A 22,079-nucleotide genomic window follows, 5' to 3' on the forward strand; every position below is an offset into this window, starting at 1 on the left:
TCCTCCATGTATGTGTTACATTATTCAAAAATAAAAGTCAGTTTTAAAATTTATCATAAAGTCAAATATGTCAAAGATGATGCTGGGATTCAAATATTTACAATGGGTAATTCCAGTGGTGTAAGACACAATTATTGTGCCCTTTGTGTATTCTGTTCATACCATGGAATTGTGAATTGGAGTTTACCCACCCTCTCCAGGACAGGCTGGGTGATGGGAGGCAGTAGAGTAGATGGCATAATGGTGACAAAAGGCGGTATTTTCATCATTTTCCTGCCACGATGCCTATTGTGGGGAAAGTGGAAGACAGCTCTCCCACTCAGAAGTCAATTGAGCTGCTAGAGGGGCTAAAGGAGACCAAGATGTTAATTCTAGCTGCCTTTCCATGGGCGTTAAGGGGTGGGGAGAGAATGCCTCTATTTTGAGCACTCAATGGATCATACAGGAGCTTCTTGGCACCATCTACCTTCACGAACTACCTCTGTCACCCCAACCCCACTTATCCAGTTGTGAGGACACGTATCTGTTGTTGCTCCCTCTCCTCCAGGTGCAGCTCTAGCAATTGTCACCACCTGTTGGTAGCATTGCTGAGCTGCCGGCCTCTTTAATTGGCTATCAGCTCCTTGGGGGCAGACCCTCCTTCCTAACACGTACATCTGCCCCAGTGGCAGCCACTTAACTGTTTGCCATCGACAATGTGCGTCTCTAAGCCCCACTGAGCACCAAAGCTGCATTGGACTCTATTCCCTTCACTTTCTGACTTGTCAGCAGGATCCCACTACCAACATTAAATGAAGTCAGAAGTCTCACAACAACATTAGGTTACAGACCAATAGGTTTATTTAAAATCACAAGCTTTTGAAGCACTGTTGCTTCATTAGATGACTTCAACTGGCGAAGGAGCAGTGCTCTGAAAGCTTGTGATTTTAAATAAACCTGTTGGGCTATAACCTGGTGTCATGGACTTCTGACTTTGTCCACTCCCATCCAAAACTGGAACCTCCACATTCACAGCATGAAATAAATTTCAAAAAATAACATTGTAAGTGTAAGAAATTAATAATCTTTCACATAGGTGGGGTAGGCTCAATACCTCACTGAGCCACTAGATCTCTGTCTGAGCAGTTGATTTCCAATATCAAAAGGTAGTCATATATTCAAGATACAGTGGACATACCTTACTGATGTACCTCATAAGATATATTATCCCACCCTTTGAAATCTGAGAAAATTCCTATTCGGATCAATAAATTTAACAACGTACATTTGGGCAGAGCTGTGTGTCACTTTGTCTGCATAAAGGTTACTGATAGAGTGTGTCAGAAATTATTTTAAAGATCAATGAACATTTTAACGATAACAAACAGTGAGAGACAAGAATTCTGAAAGGGAATAAAGGGTAAGAACACCATCCTGTAGAACACAGTGTGAAGTTAATTATCCTGAGAAACTGGGCTTACCTGCTAGTTCAGCTAAGTCTTCTAATCTATGTCAGAAAGGGGAATACAGCAGAACATCTTACAAACCTGAAGGTTCAGATGATCAATTGACAAAGATGTGGGGCAGAGGTGGGTGCTGGGTCTTGTTTGAGATATTCTTATTTTTCAACTATACACTTGAGGAAAATCTTATTCCACTGTAACTTTGGCAGACGTGGTCTTTTACAGAATAGAGACTTTTTAAAATCTATGTATTAACATGCACTCGTGAACATACAAATAGGAGCAGGAACCAGCCCCTCGGCCCCTCAGCCCCTCAAATCTGCTCTGCCTCTCAGTAAGATCATAGCCAATCTGACTATTCCCCAATCCTGCCTGCCTCAGGAGATTTTACCCTCTTTGCTTATCAAGAATTAATCCACCTTTGCCTTAAAGTTTCACCATCTTTTGAGAAAGAGTTCCAAAGGCTCATGACCCTCATTGGGAGAAAAAAAAATTCTTATCTCTGTCTTAAATGGGTGACCCATTATTTTTAAGCAGTGAACCCCAGTTCTAGATTCTCCATGAGAAAATATCCTTTCCACATGCACTGCATCAAGATCCTGAGGGATCTTTCATATTTCAATCAAGTTGCCTTTTTGCTCTTCAAACATTCAGTGATTGTAAAGGCTAGGCTTGGTTTCATTCATTGTAAGACAACCTACCTAATCCAGGCGTTGGTCCAGTCAAGGTTCTATACCTCTAATGTATATATTTCGCAGGTGGAGCTACTTAATAAGATAAGAACCCATCATTTTGGGGGTGGTAGATTAGCTTAGATAAAGGATTGACCATATGATGGAAGGCAAGAGTCGGGATAAAAAGGAGATTTTTAGGATGTCAACTTGTGGAATGCCGTAGGGATTAGGGCTGTTTATTTATGCTAAATATCAATGACTTGGATGATGGAAATTAATGTACTATTGCCAAGTTTGCAAACGATATAAAAATAGATGGGAAGGCAAGTAGTGAGGATGACACAAGGAGTCCATAGAGAGATACAGACAGATTAAGCGAGTGCACAAAAACTTGGCAGATGGACTATAATGTGGTTACGATGTGGGGTATAGCATTTTGGCAGAGAGATTGGAAGAACTGAATATAATTTAAATGGGAGCAATGCCAGAAAGAGAGATTTGGTAATCCTTTTGCATGGATTCCAAAAAGCTACCACTCAAGTCCAGTGGCTAACAAGGAAGACACCTTTACTTGAAGGTGAATGGACTTTAAAAATTGGGAAGTCTTACTAAATTTATACAAGACACCACTCAAACTGCACCTGGAATACTGTGAAAAGTTCTGGGCCCCTTATCGAAAGTAACATATACTTATACAAAAACCGAAAAAGCTGGAGAAATTCAGCAGGTCTGGCAGCATCTGTGGAGAAAAAGCAGAGAAGGGTGTGAAGAAGGGTGACTGGACCAAAATGTTGACTCTGCTTCCTCTCCACATATGCTGCCAGACTTGGTGAGTGTCTCCAACTACTTCTGTTTTTGTTTCAGATTTCAAACATGTGCAGTTCTTTGTTTTTTTATTTATTTAAAGACATACTGACATTGGAAGCAGTACACAAGGAGTTCACAAGTTGTTCCAAGGTGTAAGAGAGACTTTTCTATGACATAAAAAGTGTAGGTTGGGCATTACAGTTTATAAGAATGAGAGGTGACCTGTTGAAACATGCAAGCTTCTTAGGGGACTTGACAGGGAAGTTTATGATTGTTGGAGGGTCCAGGATTGAGGATGTAATCTCAGAGTAAGCAGTACACAATTAAGATAGAGGTGAGGGGGGTTTCTTCACTCAGAGGGTAATGAATCTGGAATTCTTTACTGCAGAGAGCTGTCAAGGCTGGATCATTAAGTCAAGTCTGACAGATTTTTAATCAGTAAGGGAACAAGGATTATGAGGGAAAGGCAGAAAGTGTTGAGGATTTTCTGATTTTCCATAATCTCATTGAATGGCAGAATTGACTTGATCAGCTGAATGGCCTACTTCTGCTCCTACATCTTATGGTCCTATTATCTTCCCCTTCCTTGAATGAGGAGACCAGGACTGAACACAGTACTCCAGACGTGGCCTCACCCATGCCCTGTGGGCGGCACGGTGGCACAGTGGTTAGCACTGCTGCCTCGCAGCGCCAGAGACCCGGGTTCAATTCCCGCCTCAGGCGACTGACTGTGTGGAGTTTGCACGTTCTCCCCGTGTCTGCGTGGGTTTCCTCCGGGGGCTCCGGTTTCCTCCCACAGTCCAAAGATGTGCAAGTCAGGTGAATTGGCCATGCTAAATTGCCCGTAGTGTTAGGTAAAGGGGTAAATGTAGGGGTATGGGTGGGTTACGCTTCGGCGGGTCGGTGTGGACTTGTTGGGCCGAAGGGCCTGTTTCCACACTGTAAGTAATCTAATCTAATCTGTCCAACTAAAACAATTTTTAGTTCTTCATTATGCGGATGTTGGACTTCAATGGCTGGGCCAAAATAGTCCACGTGAAGGTAGTGGTGATCTGATGTCTTGAACCACTGCAGTGCATTTGATGTAATGACACCCACAAAGGTTTTATAGAGGGATTTCCTAGACTTTGCCCCTGTAACAGTGAAGGATATTTTTCCAAGTCAGGATGTTGAATGACATGGCAGGGATCTTGCAGGTGGTGGTGTTCCCTTGTGTCTGCTGTGCTTATCCTTCTGGAAGGCAATGGTTGTGGATGCTTTTTAAGGAGCCTTTACAGATCTTTGCTGTTTATCTTGTAGATGGCATATGCTGCTGCTATTGAGTGTCAATGGTGGCGAGGCTGAATGTTTGCGGATGTAGTAACAATTAAGCAGTCGCTTTATCTTGGATGGTATCAGGCTTCTTTAGTGTTGTTGGAGATGTACTCATCCAGGCAAGTGGAAAGTATTCTTCCACATTTCTGACTTCTGACTTGCCGATCGTGGACAGGCTTTGGGGTTAAGTGGTTGTTTACTTGCCCCTTGGGCATCATTCACCAAAACCTCAAAAAGAAATCAAAAGCCAAGTACTTCAAAATGACATTTTATGTAATTGAAAGTGGAAAAACTCCTGAGTTAGTGACCAGTTTCTATGTATAAGTTTGATAAATTATCAAGAGAAATTGCTTCATTCTATGATTGATTATTAACAAAGCATTTCTAGATGCATTTATAAGAAAATAACCCGTGAAGACTGATTTGAAGACGTTTTATACAACCACGATGAAATCTGAACCTTGAATCATTATTGATTTATCATTTTGTGATTTCCTGGTTATGAAGTTATGTATTTTATGATCGCCCTTTGACCTTACAATCTTAAAGAAACCATTCAATGCAGTGATGGTAGTGACATTGCAAACATGCGACATGAAACGTTTAGTTCAGTGGATCAGGGAATTTGATACGTAAATCCATAGCAATTATATGCACCTGTTACCAGAACAGATGTCCTCTGGAAATCTGTTAACAGGACTGTCAAGGGTGCCCAGAACCAAAACCTAGGAAGATACTATGGCATTTCGTTAAGACCTGTCTATTTTCAGAAGGTCAGATCATTGAGGTACGCCATAAGTGGCACTATTGAATTACATGTTTATGTCTAATGAAAGCACTGATTGATTGGGACAGAGCAGCATACTCTGTACTAATTCAGGAAATCTAGGTATAGCTGACATATGCATTCAGGCTTCCCCATGGGCGAATTGCCAAAATTAATCAACTTATCACACCAGGAGAATCCAGGAGAATGTCTTAACCAATAGAGAGGACTGGAAAATTGGCAGCTGTTTCCACACACTTCAGCATCCTTTATCAAACGGCTAGAGAGAGAGCTGGGCAGCAAGTGTGGGTTATAGTCACCCTGTTTAACTTGCACAAGTTTGGGCTGTACTTGTGCAAGTTAAAGTTTGAGGCCTGAAAGAACTTAGATCAAAAGCAATGTAAGAAAATGTTGTGGAGTAAATACATTTCTTTTTCAAAAATGATGCAAAATGTACTCCTTACACTTGCAGTCATCAAGGTGTTTTCTTTATAGGTAATCTAGAAAATTCAGAACTTCTTCAGGCTGCTCTATGAACACTGTTTAATTAGTCTGCATGGTTTCATAGGCAGGATCAGAGAAGGGACAGCAAGAGCTACTTCTATTTGTATCATGCTATTAATGTCCCGGAGCACTTTATATACATTTTTTAACTTTGAACCATACCATGTGCCCACAAGCTTGATTAAAAAGGTAGTTTGAAACAAGCATCTTTAGAAAGGAGCAAGAGGAAAGGAGGGAATTCTGGAGCTTATGCAGCATAAGGCACAACCATTTTAAAAATTTCATTCATGGTTCATAGATTCACACAGTACAGAAAAGGCCCCTCTTCCCATTGAGTCTGCACCGACATAACTACCACTAAAGGTGCGCTAATCTCAATTTCTTGCACTTGTCCCATATCCTTGAACGTTATGATATTTGAACTGCTCATCCAAATAATTTTTAAAGTTTGTAAGATTTCCGGCCTCCACTTTCTTCCCAGGCAGTGCATTCCAGATTCCCAACAGCCGCTAAGTGAAAAAAGCTTTTCTCAAATCCTCTGCCCCTTACCTTAAAACTGTGCCCTCTTGTCATTGACCCCTCAACCAAGGGGAACAGCTGCTCTCTATTCACCTTGTCCATACCCCTCATAATCATATACACGTCAATCATTTCCCCCCTCAGTCTTCTTTGCTTTAAAGAAAATGATCCAAGCCTATCAAATCTCTCCTTATAGCTTAATTTCCCCATCCCAAGTGACGTCCTGTACTTTCTCTGTACCTCTTCTTCCTGTAGTGAGATGATCAGAACTGCACTCCAGTTGTGGCCTGACCAACGCCTTGTACAACTTCAACACTACCTCCTTGCTCTTATACTCTATGCCACGAATAATGAAAGTAAGGATGTCAATGGGTGTCACATGGGTGTCAGTGGATCAGACATCATTTATTGCCCAGAGGCAGAGAAGAGTCACCCACATTGCTATGATTCTCGGTTAGAGTGGTGCTGGAAATTTTATCTCTCCACCCTGCAGGCACTCTGCCTCTATTCCTGATGAAGGGCTTTTGCCCGAAACGTCGATTTTCCTGCTCCTCAGATGCTGCCTGAACTGCTGTGCTTTTCTAGCACCACTCTAATCTAGAATCTGGTTTCCAGCATCTGCAGTCCTTGTTTTTACCACATTTCTATGTCTAGACCAGATAAAAATTGCAGTATTCCTTCCCTAAAGCACTTTAGTGAACCAGATGGAATTCCACAACAACAGTTATGATTAGGTAAGCTTTTTGTTCCACATTTGTATTAAATCCAAATTTCACCACCCAGAAGCATTCAATCCCACGTCTCTAGAATGTTAGCTTTGGGATTCTGGATTATGTTCCAACAGACATGGGCACTGCACCACCACCTCCTCATGGAGAGTTGAAGAAAATCAGAGGTTCATGAGAGACTGGAATTGGAGGCGCACAGAGATTTACAGAGGTTGTAGAATTGGAGAATGTTTCAAAGATAAGAAGGGGAAAGGTTATGCAGACATTTGAACCTGAAGATACAAATTTTAAATCAAAGCATTAATGGGATAGGAGTGAACTGAGGTCAGTGAGGAAAGGAGTGATTAATGAATGGGAGTTAGTGCAAGTCAGGAAAAAGGAGGGAGATGTCGATGTGTCAAGATTGTAGAGTCAAGACAAAGTTAATGTTCTGTCAAAAATCAGTTTATATTATCCCCTGGACCATTTCTGGTTAAACTATTTTAAATTATTTTCTTTATTTCTTCATGTCACTGTGGAGGTCACTGAGGCCAGCATTTGTTCCCCATTCATAATTGCCCATAAATTTGAGGCTTGCTGGGCTATTGCAGATGGCACATAGCAGTTGATCACATTACTCTGTTTCTGGAGTCACATGGACATCAGACTAGGTAAAGATGGCACATTTCATTCTCTAAAGAAAACAAGTAAACCTGATGGACTTTTAACAACAGTTAATAATAGTTTCATGGTCAGCATTACTGAGGCTAGTTCTACATAGGGATGTATTAATTGAATGCAAGTTCCACCAGCAGCCAAAGTGGGATTTGAAACCATTTTGGCTATTTACCTGGGCCTCTGGAGCACAAACCCAAAAATATTACCATGCAGCAATGACTCAGTTCAATATGTTTTAATACTGTAGCCAAATGGATTAGATAGCAGGAAGTTAAATACTTCTAACAACTTTTCTGTGTCTTTAATTTTACGTGTCTTGCTGAGGCTGACCATTTGAAATGTTTAAAGATTAGCATGACATCAGCTTAAAAGCTGCTCCTTATAGTCAGCCATGATCTTATTGAATGGCAAAGCAAGCTTTTCAAGACACGTGGCACATTCCTTCTGCTACTTCATATGTTCTTATGTAATATAGTTTGATTGTGGTCAAGAGCTTCAATCACTGACTTTACTCACGGAAATGGCCAAAATGGTCTCAGTACCTAGTACTGAATCTATGCTTTATACATCACTTAGAAAAGGAGAGTTTGTGGTAGGTGGACCAGGATCTCCAAGGAATTAATTTTCAGAATTGGAATAAGAATTAGATTGTATTGTCATGTGTATGAATACATGAGTGCAGTGAAAAGTGTACAAAGTCAGCATTCATCAGTGCCATCTTGGTTACAGCACCATAATTAAAAAAGGCAGCAAAATAACAATAACTTTAAAAAAGCAACAGCGGAAATAAAAGAAAACAAACCAAAAGGAAAGGAAAATGCCTTCAAATCTTAAAAAAAAAATCTAGGTCTTAAAGTCCTTGACCTGGAGTTGCAGACAGCCTGCGATTCTCGAATCGATGGTTGGGAGGAGCTGCATTCTTGCTGCCATCTCAGATTGCCGGGGTTTGCCGCTGCTGCCTCTGATCGCCAGGAGGCTGCCACCATTCCATCATGGCCTGCTCTCACTGCCATGCCAACGCTGCCTCTGATCGCCAGGAGGCTACCGCCATTCTGCACACAGCCTGCTCTTGTTGCCATGCCAATGCTGCCAAATCACCACAAAAGGCTTAGAGAAAGGGCAGACAAATTTTTGAAAAAAGAGCAAAAGTTAAATGAAGAAGAAGAGAAAAGAAAACGGACGGGAGCAGATGAGTCCCAGACTCAACTGTGCTACTCTGCCGCCATCTTGGACAAATGGTTTGGACAGCCAATGATTATTGAACTTCTAAATAAATCTTGTGCATCTGATTTTGAACAACTGAGCACATGAGACTTGTGAGAATGTGTCACTTTGGAGCTTGTGCTCTGCCTTTTCCGAATATGCAGCGGAACTGACATTTTCCTGTCAAGTTTACCAGTATTTAATGATGAAACATGGATGAGTTCAACCTTTCTTCTTGACCTAGTAGTTTGGGACAAGATAAACAGCTGCTTCTTGAATAAGAGGTGTCTTTTTTCATAGGAGAAGCTTTTGAGTTGATATCATGCTAACCTTTAAACACCCTGCAGTGTCAACCCCAGTTAGAAATGTCAGAAGAGGTATCAGATAGTGTAACAATGAGATCAGCCTGTAAGAAGAACTCCATACTTCTTTAGAATATGACACAGTAATTTAAGATTATACACTGATGCTTTTAAAGCAATGCCTTCCAGCTATATGTCAAGAATGAATTGTACATGAAGAAAATACATTATTTTCACACACTTCTCCCTTTCTCATATGTTGTAACCCATGTCATTTTGTTCTATTTCATAAAATTGATCCAGTAATCAGTTTTAGGGCATTCTGGTTGATACTTATCCACCAAATAGCAACATGAAAAAGGATAATCTGATCGTTGTCATATTACTGTATCTGACGCCTTGCCGTCTGCAAATTCTTAAGTTTCTGATCATGGCAGTGACTCCACTTAAAAACAACAACTTGACTTTCAAAATGCAGCCTGATGCTGTGAATGATGCCAAGTAAATGCACGCCTTTGCAGGTTTTTCCTTTTCTTACTTTTTCTTTTCTATATACCTGTCGTTTTGTCATTTTACGGGGCATCAGGTAGGTAGTGTGATTTGTCAAATTTCTGCCACAGTTTCATGGCTTCTAAACAAAACTTTCAAAATGAAGTGACAATGTGGCATTTCACTCGACTTCAGCATTCAGCTGAATAGCATTCAGATATTTGCATGCATGTTACAGAAAGCAGGAAATGTATCTGCTTAACAGTACACTGGTGCAGTACACAGGTAGTGATAATTGGAACTTTTGGAGAATACTACATAAGTTCCATTTGGTTGATCTTAAGTGCCTGTACCAGATGAGCAGCATGTCAGGAAGAGAGAAAGAAATTGAACTGATTAGCAGAAGGGTTGTGAAACATTTCTGCAAAGGAAGAAGTGATGTTAGGTCATAGCCACTGTTCACTGATGGTGACTTCACACTTAGCACATATTGTGAGTTAAAATTAACCAAAATTATTTTGTATGTCTCTCCCAGTATAAACTGTGCTACACCCAGCCAAATTACTATATGCAACATTCATAATAACAACCGGCATTATCACTGGCTTATATATTGAAAATGAGATAGAGGGTTTAGGCACAGGAAAAGACCATTTGGCACTTAGAGCCGCTTAGAAGAATGCAGGATGGCATGCCAGGAACAGCACCAGGCATACCTAAAAATGAGTTGGCAACTTGGTGAAGATACCAAACAGGACTACTTGCATACCAAAAAGCATAAGCAATAAGTAAGAGACAGGCTTAGAGATTCCACAAATGATGGACCAGATCCAAGCTCAAATATGGATCAGAATGGCAAACTACATGACTTTCCTGGCAGGTCAGCCTCATGATTCTCACTGTTTGCCAGTCAGCCCATCTGTGGCCTCCTGTAATGCTTCTGCCTCACCACTCTCCCCCTCCCAGCCATTGCCACTTTCTGCTGCATTCAGACAAACAACTGACTAGTGGCAGACAGTAAAATCTCCAGGGGCTACACACTGCCAAAGTCAGGCCCCCTTGTCACCCACCTTGACCACATCCCATCACCACCCACCTGACAGATTCCCATCCAAGTTAAAGTCGGGACAGCACATGTACACACACACGCGTGCATATCTGACAAGAGAGAGGCAAATTTATAGTTTTTTTCTGTCAGTGATGCAATATAATAAAGCTACAAAACTCTCTGCTTATATGTGCCTTTCCTGTTCTGTAAATGTCCAAGCATCTATAAGCCTTCCTGCCTGGGACTAAACAGGCACAAAAGGGAAGGCATTGGAGCCTCCATCCTGCACCCTGCTGCCCAGTGCTTCTGCACCCAAACCTGCCAATGTGGAGGCACAGAATCCCACCCATTTTTTTACAATCTCTGCTGGGATTAGAACAAGATTGTGTCAATCATGATGCTGGACTCTGAAATCAGTAAGGGAGTAGATGCCAGTCTAGAAAGAGCATGTGAACAGAGGTCTTAGACACTATACTGGAGAGCTATATTTGATAACCTACTATGTACAGATGTAAATAAAGGTGTGTTACATTACATAAGGAGTTGAAGAATCTTACTTAGTTACAAGGAACAAGCAGTCTCAAAGAACGTGCAGATACCTACATACCAGTGATACGCAAAACAAATTGCAGTAAATTTAATTCCTTAGCCACCAACTCTATCTCTTGGTTCCCAAATTGTTTTCAATGTTGGTGATATAGTTGGCCTAACATGAAATTCTCATTAGGTATCCAAGCTCTTACTTAGTTCCACCTGTCATTGCTAGTCTGTGTTCTGCCTCAACTTATCTGCTGCTGAAACTCTCCTCCATACCTTTGCTGCCTTTTGTCTTAACTATTCTAACACGCTCCAGGCCAGCCTCTGTCATTTTGCTGTCTGTAAACTTGAACTGATCTAAAACAGTTCCTTATTCACATGAAGCCCTGTTCAACCATTGCTCCTGTGCTCACTGACTTAGATATACTCCTGGGTTAAGCAATGCCTCAATTCTAAAATTCTCACACTTGTTTTCAAATTCTTCCATAGTGTCACCCCTCCTTACTTCCTTTGGACTCATAACCTTCCAAGTTATTTGCACACCTTTAACTTTAGCCTCTTGGATGTTGCTGATTTTACTTTGCCAATGGCCATGCCTTTGACATCCAAGACTCTTAAGCAAGGGAATTTCCTCCTTAAACCTCTCTCCCCTCTTTTAAGATGCTCCTTATACTCACATCTTCCACAGAAATTCTAGTCACCTTCTCAAATGTCTCCTTTCATGTCTCTATGTAAACATTTACTTTTCTCCTGTGAATAATCATGTTAAAGATAATGTCTGAATAAATGTATTTTATTTGTTGTTCGAGATCCCGGATCATGTTGAAATAAAATACTTTCACTCGTAAATCCTTCCAATTTAATTGACAATAGAGTTCCATGTAAGGTATGGTTTATATTTTAATGAAGAGAAAGAAGTATTGTCCTAAAACTCTTTGGAAACACTTTTAATAGAAAGTTTTATGACATCTCATGGGAGATAAAAATAGAAGTAGATTCTTTTATGAGCTGTGAACTGAAAGTGATTAAATGTTTCTGGTCTCCATTTTGACTGAATAAGATTTGACACTGGTAAGCTCAATTTAAATAAATCCACTGAACTAAAACATGGGTTTAAATTTCTGTATGAATCTGTGCTATTTTAAGTTATGAACTTTAAAATGGTGCATAGTTGGCTTTGGGAATGTAATAGTTATAATGCAGCTCGCTATCTAGCTGGCTGGCACAAATTCCTGTTTTGCTGAATAACCTTTCCAAAAGTCTAAGTATACACTAGAAGCAAGCTATGAAAGTCTCATTGCAGTGAAGTTTCTCATGCCATTGACATGAATAAGCAGTAGTATTATCGGTTTCAGTGCACTAGTCTCAACTGCAAATATATCCATATAATGTTTCAGCAGACTGAGTCACTTGCTTTCTTTAAATAAAAGATAAAGAAATGGTACTTTTTCTCAGAGGCATAACATAATTTGATATGATTTTCTTGGCTGGAATGAATGATAATGTAATAAACTATAAAAAGCTGTTAATTTGTTTTTAATAGATTATTGCCCATATATGGTAACTACTAGTATCTTAACCTGGTTTTCTTTTGAAAATAGTTTATCTTGCTAGTTAAGATGAACTATGGAATAATCAGATCAGGTAGGGTTCAGGATGGCAATCCACCAGAGCCACATAGCTGCACTAAATCCAATAGTTGGAACCAATCAATCAGACTTTACTTTCTCTCATTTGCCACACGCAAACCTGAGACACAGAAATGAAAAATGATCTGTTGCTTCTAAGAGTCAAAGAATTTTCTGGTTTCTAAATCAAGTACTTACAATAAAAAAGCATTTGTAGTGACTTTATATAAAAAAAATCTTTACATTTTTCTTGAGAATTTTCTAGGACATATCATCGATAGTCTTGTGTAAAACATTAGTCTTTCTTCCTGAGGGCATTTTCTATTTTTAGATAAAGAGATAGCCCAAGAAAGTAAGACATTAATTGGCATTACTCCAACTTGCCATAGAAGCTGGAAATAAAACAGGGTTAGAGTGCTTTTTTTTCAAAAGATTCAAATTTAGGATTACCATAGGAATCAAATACCAAAACTGTGAAATTTCATATTAATAGAGACCTTCAAAGATAAATCTCATGGCTTTAATGATTTTTAATTCCATCCCTCCTGTTATGTATTGTTGGAAGTATCTAGATGATATTGATCAGATGACAGCAGCGGAGTAGCAGTGTGGTGCACAAGCTCCTGGTCTAGGGCTTATCCTCCTCCATCTGCTTCCTTTTTTTCTTTCTTTGTTCTTTTGCTCTTCTTTTCTCTTTTTCTCTTTCAAGGCCTTTTACAACCTTTTCAGCCTGTCAGAAACGGACCCAGCAGTGCACAGCATGTGACGACAGCAGTAACAGGAGAAAGCAAGTCCTGCCTCACGGAAGGGAGAGCGGGCCTAGCTATTCAAGATGGTGTCACTGGTACAGTAGGCTCATCTGCTCAAAGCCAGCCATATCCTTCTTATCCCTCTCTCCTTTTTGTCTTTTTCTCTTTTCTTCATTTATGGCACTGCCAGTGATTGGAGTGAGTGCCCCTGGCTTTGTAGGCCTGATGCGTGGATTCCTGGGATTGGCAGTGAGATGTCGGCTGCAGTGATGAAGGAACGGGGATTCCTGGTGGCAGTGGGCCCAGAGCATTGACCTTGCAAAAGTCCTGGAGCCATATTGGGAACACAGGCTGATGAAGCTGAACTCTATTTAAGTACTTTCTTCTCACTCTTTTGTACCTCAAAATGGCACTGGATTGTTGCAACAGAACACTATTCACTGTATCTACCTAGATATATGCGACAATAACTCATTCATTCATTCATTCATTCATTCATTCATTTTCATTCATTCATTCATTCATTCATTCATTTTCATTCATTCATATGTCATAGAACATAATATTTAGTTTTAGCAATTAAAGCTTTAACTGTAGACGAATGGATGTATTTGTCAGAGAAATTGAGTAAATACAAACTTTTTAAACTTGGAGTTAATACTTGGAGTTAGTTTCTACCTTACACTTATGTTCAAAATTAGAGTTAAAAGTGTAAACACTGATTATGGGTAATCCATTTCTGGATTGTGGCAGAGTTAGGGTGTCTATCGTTATAGGAGAAAGTGAGGTCTGCAGATGCTGGAGATCAAAGTTGAAACTTTATTGCTGGAACAGCACAGCAGGTCAGGCAGCATCCAGGGAACAGGAGATTCGACGTTTCGGGCACAGGCCCTTCTTCAGGAATGAGCAGAGAGTGTTCAGCAGGAGAAGATAAAAGATAGGGAGGAGGGACTTGGAGGAGGGGCGTTGGAAATGTGATAGGTGGAAAGAGGTCAAGGTGAGGGTGATAGGTCGGAGTAGGATGGAGGCGGAGAGGTCAAGAAGAAGACTGCAGGTCAGGAAGGCGGTGCCGGGCTGGAGGGATCCGGCTGAGACAAGGTGGGGGGAGGGGGGATGAAGAAACTGGTGAAGTCCAAGTTCATCCCCTGCGGTTGGAGGGTTCCCAGTCGGAAGATAAGACGCTCCTCCTCCGACCGTCGGGTTGTTGTGGTTTGGCGGTGGATGAGTCCAATGACCTGCATATCCTCGGTGGAGTGGGAGGGGGAGTTGAAATGCTGTGCTACAGGTTGGTTGGGTTGGTTCGTCTGGGTGGCCCAGAGGTGCTCTCTGAATCGCTCCGCAAGTAGGCGGCCTGTCTCCCCAATATAGAGGAGGCCACACCGGCTGCAGCGGATGCAGTAGATGATGTGGGTGGAGGTGCAGGTGAATCTGTGGCGGATATGGAAGTTTCCTTTGGGGCCTTGGAGAGAAGTGAGGGGGGAGGTGTGGGCGCAAGTGTTGCACCTCCTGCGGTTGCAAAGGAAGGTGCCGGGAGTGGAGGTTGGGTCGGTGGGGGGTGTGGATCTGACAAGGGAGTCGCGGAGGGAGTGGTCTCTACGGAAAGCTGATAGGGGAGGGGAGGGAAATATATCCTTGGTGCTGGGGTCTGTTTGGAGGTGGCGGAAGTGACGGCGGATGATGCGCTGTACATGGAGATTGGTGGGGTGGTAGGTGAGGACCAGTGGGGTTCTGTCCTGGTGGCGGTTGGAGGGGCGGGGCTCAAGGGCGGAGGAGCGGGAAGTGGAGGAGATGCGGTGGAGGGCACCGTCGACCACGTCGGGGGGGAAATTGCGGTCCTTGAAGAAGGAGGCCATCTGTGTTGTACGTATTTTGAACTGGTCCTCCTGGGAGCAGATGCGGCGGAGACGAAGGAATTGGGAGAATGGGATGGCGTTTTTACAGGGGGCAGGATGGGAGGAGGTGTAGTCCAGGTAGCTGTGGGAGTCGGACCAGCTGACAAGGGAGGCGCAGTAGTAGTTTGGCGCACTGACCTTTACACCGCTGAGGCCAAACGCCAGCTCGCAGATACCTCCTCCTACCGTCCCCTTGACCATGACCCCATCCCCCACCACCAAACCATCATCTCCCAGACCATCCATAACCTCATCACCTCAGGGGACCTCCCATCCACCGCCTCCAACCTCATAGTCCCACAACCCCGCACCGCCCGTTTCTACCTCCTGCCCAAAATCCACAAACCTGACTGCCCCGGACGACCCATCGTCTCAGCCTGCTCCTGTCCAACTGAACTCATCTCGGCATACCTCGACACGGTCCTGTCCCCATTAGTCCAAGAACTCCCCACCTACGTTCGTGACACCACCCACGCCCTCCACCTCCTCCAGGATTTCCGCTTCCCCGGTCCCCAACGCCTCATCTTCACCATGGACATCCAGTCCCTGTACACCTCCATCCCCCATCACGAAGGACTCAAAGCACTCCGCTTCTTCCTTTCCCGCCGTACCACCCAGTACCCTTCCACCGACACCCTCCTTCGACTGACCGAACTGGTCCTTACCCTGAACAACTTTTCTTTCCAATCCTCCCACTTTCTCCAAACAAAAGGAGTAGCCATGGGCACCCGCATGGGCCCCAGCTATGCTTGCCTCTTCGTAGAGTATGTGGAACAATCCATCTTCTGCAACTACACTGGCCCCACCCCCCATCTTTTCCTTCGCTACATTGATGACTGTATCGGCGCTACCTCGTGCTCCCACGAGGAGGTTGAACAGTTCATCCACTACACTAACACCTTCCACCCCAACCTCAAATTCACCTGGACAGTCTCGGACTCCTCCCTCCCCTTCCTAGACCTTTCTGTTTCTATCTCAGGCGACCGAATCAACACGGACATCTACTACAAACCAACCGACTCCCACAGCTACCTGGACTACACCTCCTCCCATCCTGCCCCCTGTAAAAACGCCATCCCATTCTCCCAATTCCTTCGTCTCCGCCGCATCTGCTCCCAGGAGGACCAGTTCAAAATACGTACAACACAGATGGCCTCCTTCTTCAAGGACCGCAATTTCCCCCCCGACGTGGTCGACGGTGCCCTCCACCGCATCTCCTCCACTTCCCGCTCCTCCGCCCTTGAGCCCCGCCCCTCCAACCGCCACCAGGACAGAACCCCACTGGTCCTCACCTACCACCCCACCAATCTCCATGTACAGCGCATCATCCGCCGTCACTTCCGCCACCTCCAAACAGACCCCAGCACCAAGGATATATTTCCCTCCCCTCCCCTATCAGCTTTCCGTAGAGACCACTCCCTCCGCGACTCCCTTGTCAGATCCACACCCCCCACCGACCCAACCTCCACTCCCGGCACCTTCCTTTGCAACCGCAGGAGGTGCAACACTTGCGCCCACACCTCCCCCCTCACTTCTCTCCAAGGCCCCAAAGGAAACTTCCATATCCACCACAGATTCACCTGCACCTCCACCCACATCATCTACTGCATCCGCTGCAGCCGGTGTGGCCTCCTCTATATTGGGGAGACAGGCCGCCTACTTGCGGAGCGATTCAGAGAGCACCTCTGGGCCACCCGGACGAACCAACCCAACCAACCTGTAGCACAGCATTTCAACTCCCCCTCCCACTCCACCGAGGATATGCAGGTCATTGGACTCATCCACCGCCAAACCACAACAACCCGACGGTCGGAGGAGGAGCGTCTTATCTTCCGACTGGGAACCCTCCAACCGCAGGGGATGAACTTGGACTTCACCAGTTTCTTCATCCCCCCACCTTGTCTCAGCCGGATCCCTCCAGCCCGGCACCGCCTTCCTGACCTGCAGTCTTCTTCTTGACCTCTCCGCCTCCATCCTACTCCGACCTATCACCCTCACCTTGACCTCTTTCCACCTATCACATTTCCAACGCCCCTCCTCCAAGTCCCTCCTCCCTACCTTTTATCTTCTCCTGCTGAACACTCTCTGCTCATTCCTGAAGAAGGGCCTGTGCCCGAAACGTCGAATCTCCTGTTCCCTGGATGCTGCCTGACCTGCTGTGCTGTTCCAGGAATAAAGTTTCAACTGTCTATCGTTATATCCATAGAAGCATCTAAAAGCTAGCTATTCTGAGATAAGGAGTTTTATAACTTATTTAGAAATTATTCATGTTGGTTACAGAATCAGAGAGTTGTGTTGAATGTAAAATATGATTGCATTTCTGTTTGAGAACATTACAAAGCATTCAGTGGAGTTGGACAGTGGGAGTTAGAAGATGCTTTTGTTTAATTTGCGTAGATATGTGTGTTGCTCACAGAATCAATAGCCAGTAACCAGTCAGCTTGGAACAGGCAAAGAGGAAATCAGTCAGGATCTGGGTGTTGCTTACAGAAGGCAGTGGCCATTTTGCTTTGGTGTAGTCAGCATCTCACTGGGTTGAATAAGCCATCAGAAGTTATTTCTTAGTTGGGCCTGCACCTTAAGCAGAGAAAATACAGTTTTAATTTTATGATGAATAAAGCGACTATATTCGCTAGTTTGAAGCTCGAGAAATAAATACAATGGCTCTCACAATGAAATCCATTTGGACAGTTAGAAAACTTGGAATATATGGAGTGGGGTATGATAGAAGTTGAAGAACCCTGAAGATTTTGTCTAGCTTAGAGCTAGAAAAAGCAACTACAGTGATGCTCATAGTGAAAATCAGCAGTAAGTCCAGATAATACAGTGAAATCTAAGCTTGAGTTGTGAAGTCATGAGGTTTTAAAAGGAATTTGAAGAATTATTTGGCCAAAAACAAATGGAAGAACAGCTGCATCACCAGGAGAGAAATTAAAGTAACTTCTGGTGGGGTCCTGTGGTATACCTTTGTGCTGTTCCGAGGAAAACTGAATGAACGTTCAAATTTCTTCTAATGTACAAGAGAATTCTTGGAGGGAAGTAAAACATAGAACTGAGTTTATATCATTAGTAATTTTAAACTATAGTATTAACTAAATGGTGCTTGCTATGTTTCATTCTTGTATACAGTAATTGTGCTTTTTGTTTAAAAAAGTGGCATTTTGTGGAGTCAATCTGTTGGTTAAATGCTGGACATTTCGATTTCTCTTTAAGCGCCATAGTAGTCTAATACTCCCGAAATGTCAACTCTCCCGTTCCTCGGATGCTGCCTGACCTGCTGTGCTTTTCCAGTGCCATGCTTTTCGACTCTAATCTCCAGTATCTGCAGTCCTCACTTTCTCCATTGTACTCTGACAGGATGGTGACTGTATACACTGCTGTAAACAGGGCACTAACAAAATGGATAAATCTGTTGGTGTTGGTTTTGACGGATCTGCGCCCGTCTGTACTTTCGGTCTAACTTCTTGGGCTTTATTTTGTGGAGAGAGGCATGTTGATTGTCCCACTCCAGTAGATGGTTGATCATTTAAAGACTGCCCCATGGTATTGAGATGGTGAGAGTGACCTTATGAGATAAATATGGAACTTCTACCTCCAGGGCTGGCAGCTGAATAGTCCCAGCAGAACCAGAAGGAAATTGTGGACACTGCTGGGATTATAAGAGAGGATGATCTGTCACGGATGTCAGACTAAGGTAAGTTGGGGATTTTTGACAGGGAGAAATCAGGGGACTCTACGGAAAGGAGTTTAGGTGTTTGAATTTTGGAGGCTGAGGGGATGCACAAAATTGGGAAGTGGGGATCGAGATACCTCAATGTGCACAAGGCATCCCTTGAAGGAGATGTCACTCAATGTTCTTACCTCAAATTCTGAAGGAAATGATGAGGCCACTTTCCCTATTGCAGTATTTTGGTTTGGTCATTCATGGGATATGGATGTCATTAGTTGAGCCAGCATTTATTACCAGCCCTCACTTCATCCTGAACTGAGTGCCATCTCAGAGGGCATTTAAGAGTCTGGGGTCACATGTAGATCAGACCAGGTGAGAATGACTGATATTATTCCCAAAAGGATATTCTTGAACCAGATGGATTTTTACAAAATTCTATAATGGCTGCTGTAGTGATTGTAATGAAGTCAGCCAGGTAGATCTCATAGAATATGAGTTTCCTGATTGGGGCTGTTAGTCTGGTCCAATCAGGGAGCTCTGGCTGACATACTTACACAGGAATGTGAGAGGCACAGTTCACTCTGAGAGCTGGGTCAGAGAAAGCTGCATCAGTATCACAGACTCTCCGTAAGTAAATAAAGGGTGACTTGGTGACAGGATAACAGCCTCTGTAGGGTTACCTCTATCGAATTCCAGCTCTTGTTTTCTGATTCAAATTTCACTATGGCAGGATTTGAATCATTTTCCTGAGAGTATTAGCCTGGGTATTAAGATTCATAATCCAGTGCCAACACCCACTACACTACTGTTACTCCACCACATTATGTTAACAGAGTCAGAATCAAGCTCTATACTGCTTCTTAGTCCTCAGACAGATATTCAGATCTGTTTCTGGATAGTCGTGTTTCTGAAAGAAATACTATTTTTTTATCAAAGCTAATCTTTGCTAATTTTCAAGGTTCACAAGGATATTTCACCTTCCCTCAGTGGATCCCATCATCTCCTCAGTTTCTCCAGGGTGAGACCTCAGCCTAACCATCTTGAGCTTTTTCATCAATGATCTTTCCTCAGGAGTGGAGGTGTTGATGGTTACACAATGTTCAGCATCATACATAATTTCTCAGATAAGGAAGACTGTCCGCATGCAGCAAAACCTGGGCAACTTCAGATCAGAATTCATCCTACTCAAATGCCAGGCAATGACTACCTCCAACAAGAGAAAAGCTAAACGTCTTCTGTAGACATTTAGTAGCACTGACACTGCTGAATCCCTCCATTCCCGCTATCCTAGAGTCATCATTGTGCAGAAAATGAACTGGACAAGCCATATAAATACTATAGTGACAAGAGCAGGCCAGAGGTTGGGAATTTGATGGCAAATAATTCATCTTCCAATTCATCAATACCTTGCACCATCTTCAGGATACAATTCACAAATGTGATGGAATACTCTCCACTTGTCTGGATGAGTGCAGCTCCATTATTCAAGAAGCTTGGCATGATCCAGAGCAGAGCAGATTACTCAATTGGCATCTCAACCAGCACTTTCATTATTCATTCCCGTCCTCACTGCTACACAAGGTGACCCATATGCTAAATATGCTATGAGGACTAATTAATGCTTCTCAGACAGCACCTTCCAAACCCACAATCACTTCCATCTAGAAGGATAAAGGCAGCAGATACATGGGAATACTACCATGGGCGAGTTCCCCTCCAAGCCACTCGCTATCCTGATTTGAAAATATGTTGGCGTTCCTTCACTGTCCCTCGATCAAATTACTTAGAATTTCCTCCTTAACAGCATTGCAGGTCAACCTATATAACATGGACTTTTGTGGTTCAAGAAGGCAGCTCACCACCACCTTCTCAAAAGCAATTAGGGATGGCCTAACCAAGGAAGAAAGGAAACATATCTCCTCCCAAAACAATTAGGTCATTTTCTTTGCTATATACTCTCAGCTGTTCACTTAATTGGTAATTAATTCCACAAATCCCTTTGGATTAAAAAGATGAATATCTCCAGAGATCTCTTTTTTCATTAATTCCCTGGTATTTAAATATTTTACTAAACTCCTTGTTCAACTGTTTTTAGTTTGCTTCAAAGCTATGAAAAGTGAAAATAAGGGCTGCATTCTCAGCCCCTACTGTACTCCTTGTACACTCACAACTGTGGGGGCCAAATTCCACCCCAACTCCATTTACAACTTTTCAGACAACATTACTGTTGTTGTTGGATCTCAGACGATGATGAGACAGAATACAAGAAAGAGAATAGTGGCTTAGCAGCATGGTGTACAGACAGCAATCTCTCCATCAACATCAGGAAAACAAAGGAGCTCATCATTGACTTCAGGAAGCAGAGTGGAGGACATGCCCCTGTCTGCATCAATGCTGCTGAGGTGGAGATGGTCAAAAGCATCAAATTCCCGGGAGTAAATATCACCAACAATCTGTCCTGGTCCATTCACATCAATGCAATGGTCAAAAAAGTACAACAACATCTATTTCCTCAGAAGGCGAAGCAAATTCTGCATGTCCACAAGGCAGGCATTTTTGGTTTTATAACAATGGTCAAGGATGTTCAGATCAGTGGTGGGACAGAAGATGTGTTGATGGTGTGTTGGTAGCACGTTCTTGAGTTTGGCCTGGTTGAAGTCATCAGCTATGATGAATAAGGCTTTGGTGTATTCTGTCTCAAGACTGTTTGAGGCGTTGTATATTACATTCAGTGTACCCTTCACCTCCACATGGGGTGAGATGAAGACCACTGTCAGGATAGCAGAGGTAAACTTGTGCAGCAAATAATAGGGACGCCACTTTAGTGTAAAATATTCGAGGTCTGAGGAGCAGTAATTCATCAGAGTCGCCACGTCTGAGCACCAGGAGGTGTTGATTAGGAGGCAAACCACACTGCCCCTTGCCTTGCCCTAGCAGTCCATTTAGTGAACTGAGAAACCCTCAGGTTATAAGGTACAGTCAGTCATGTCTCTGTAAAACAGAGCAAACAGTAATCTCTCAATTCTGTTTGGAAAGTGAGTCGAGCTTTGAGTTCATCCATTTTGTTCTCAATGGCTCGGACGTTTGCCAGAAGTATGGGGCTGGGGGAGTTGAAACCCAGGCATTGGTGAAGGAGGTCAGCTGCTCCGA

At 43.1% G+C, this 22,079-nt stretch overlaps 1 protein-coding gene across 2 annotated transcripts in view; it reads left to right on the forward strand.

Annotated features, from left to right (window-relative positions):
• pdlim3b (PDZ and LIM domain 3b) overlaps nucleotides 1–22,079 on the forward strand; it is a 107,894-nt gene that overhangs the window by 14,837 nt on the left and 70,978 nt on the right. The gene's annotated exons all lie outside the window — the stretch shown is intronic.

The sequence above is a fragment of the Chiloscyllium plagiosum genome, unplaced genomic scaffold (genome assembly GCF_037043375.1).
Source record: "Chiloscyllium plagiosum isolate Xiang-an unplaced genomic scaffold, Cpla_swu_hap1 HiC_scaffold_2, whole genome shotgun sequence".
NCBI classification, from domain to species: domain Eukaryota; kingdom Metazoa; phylum Chordata; class Chondrichthyes; order Orectolobiformes; family Hemiscylliidae; genus Chiloscyllium; species Chiloscyllium plagiosum.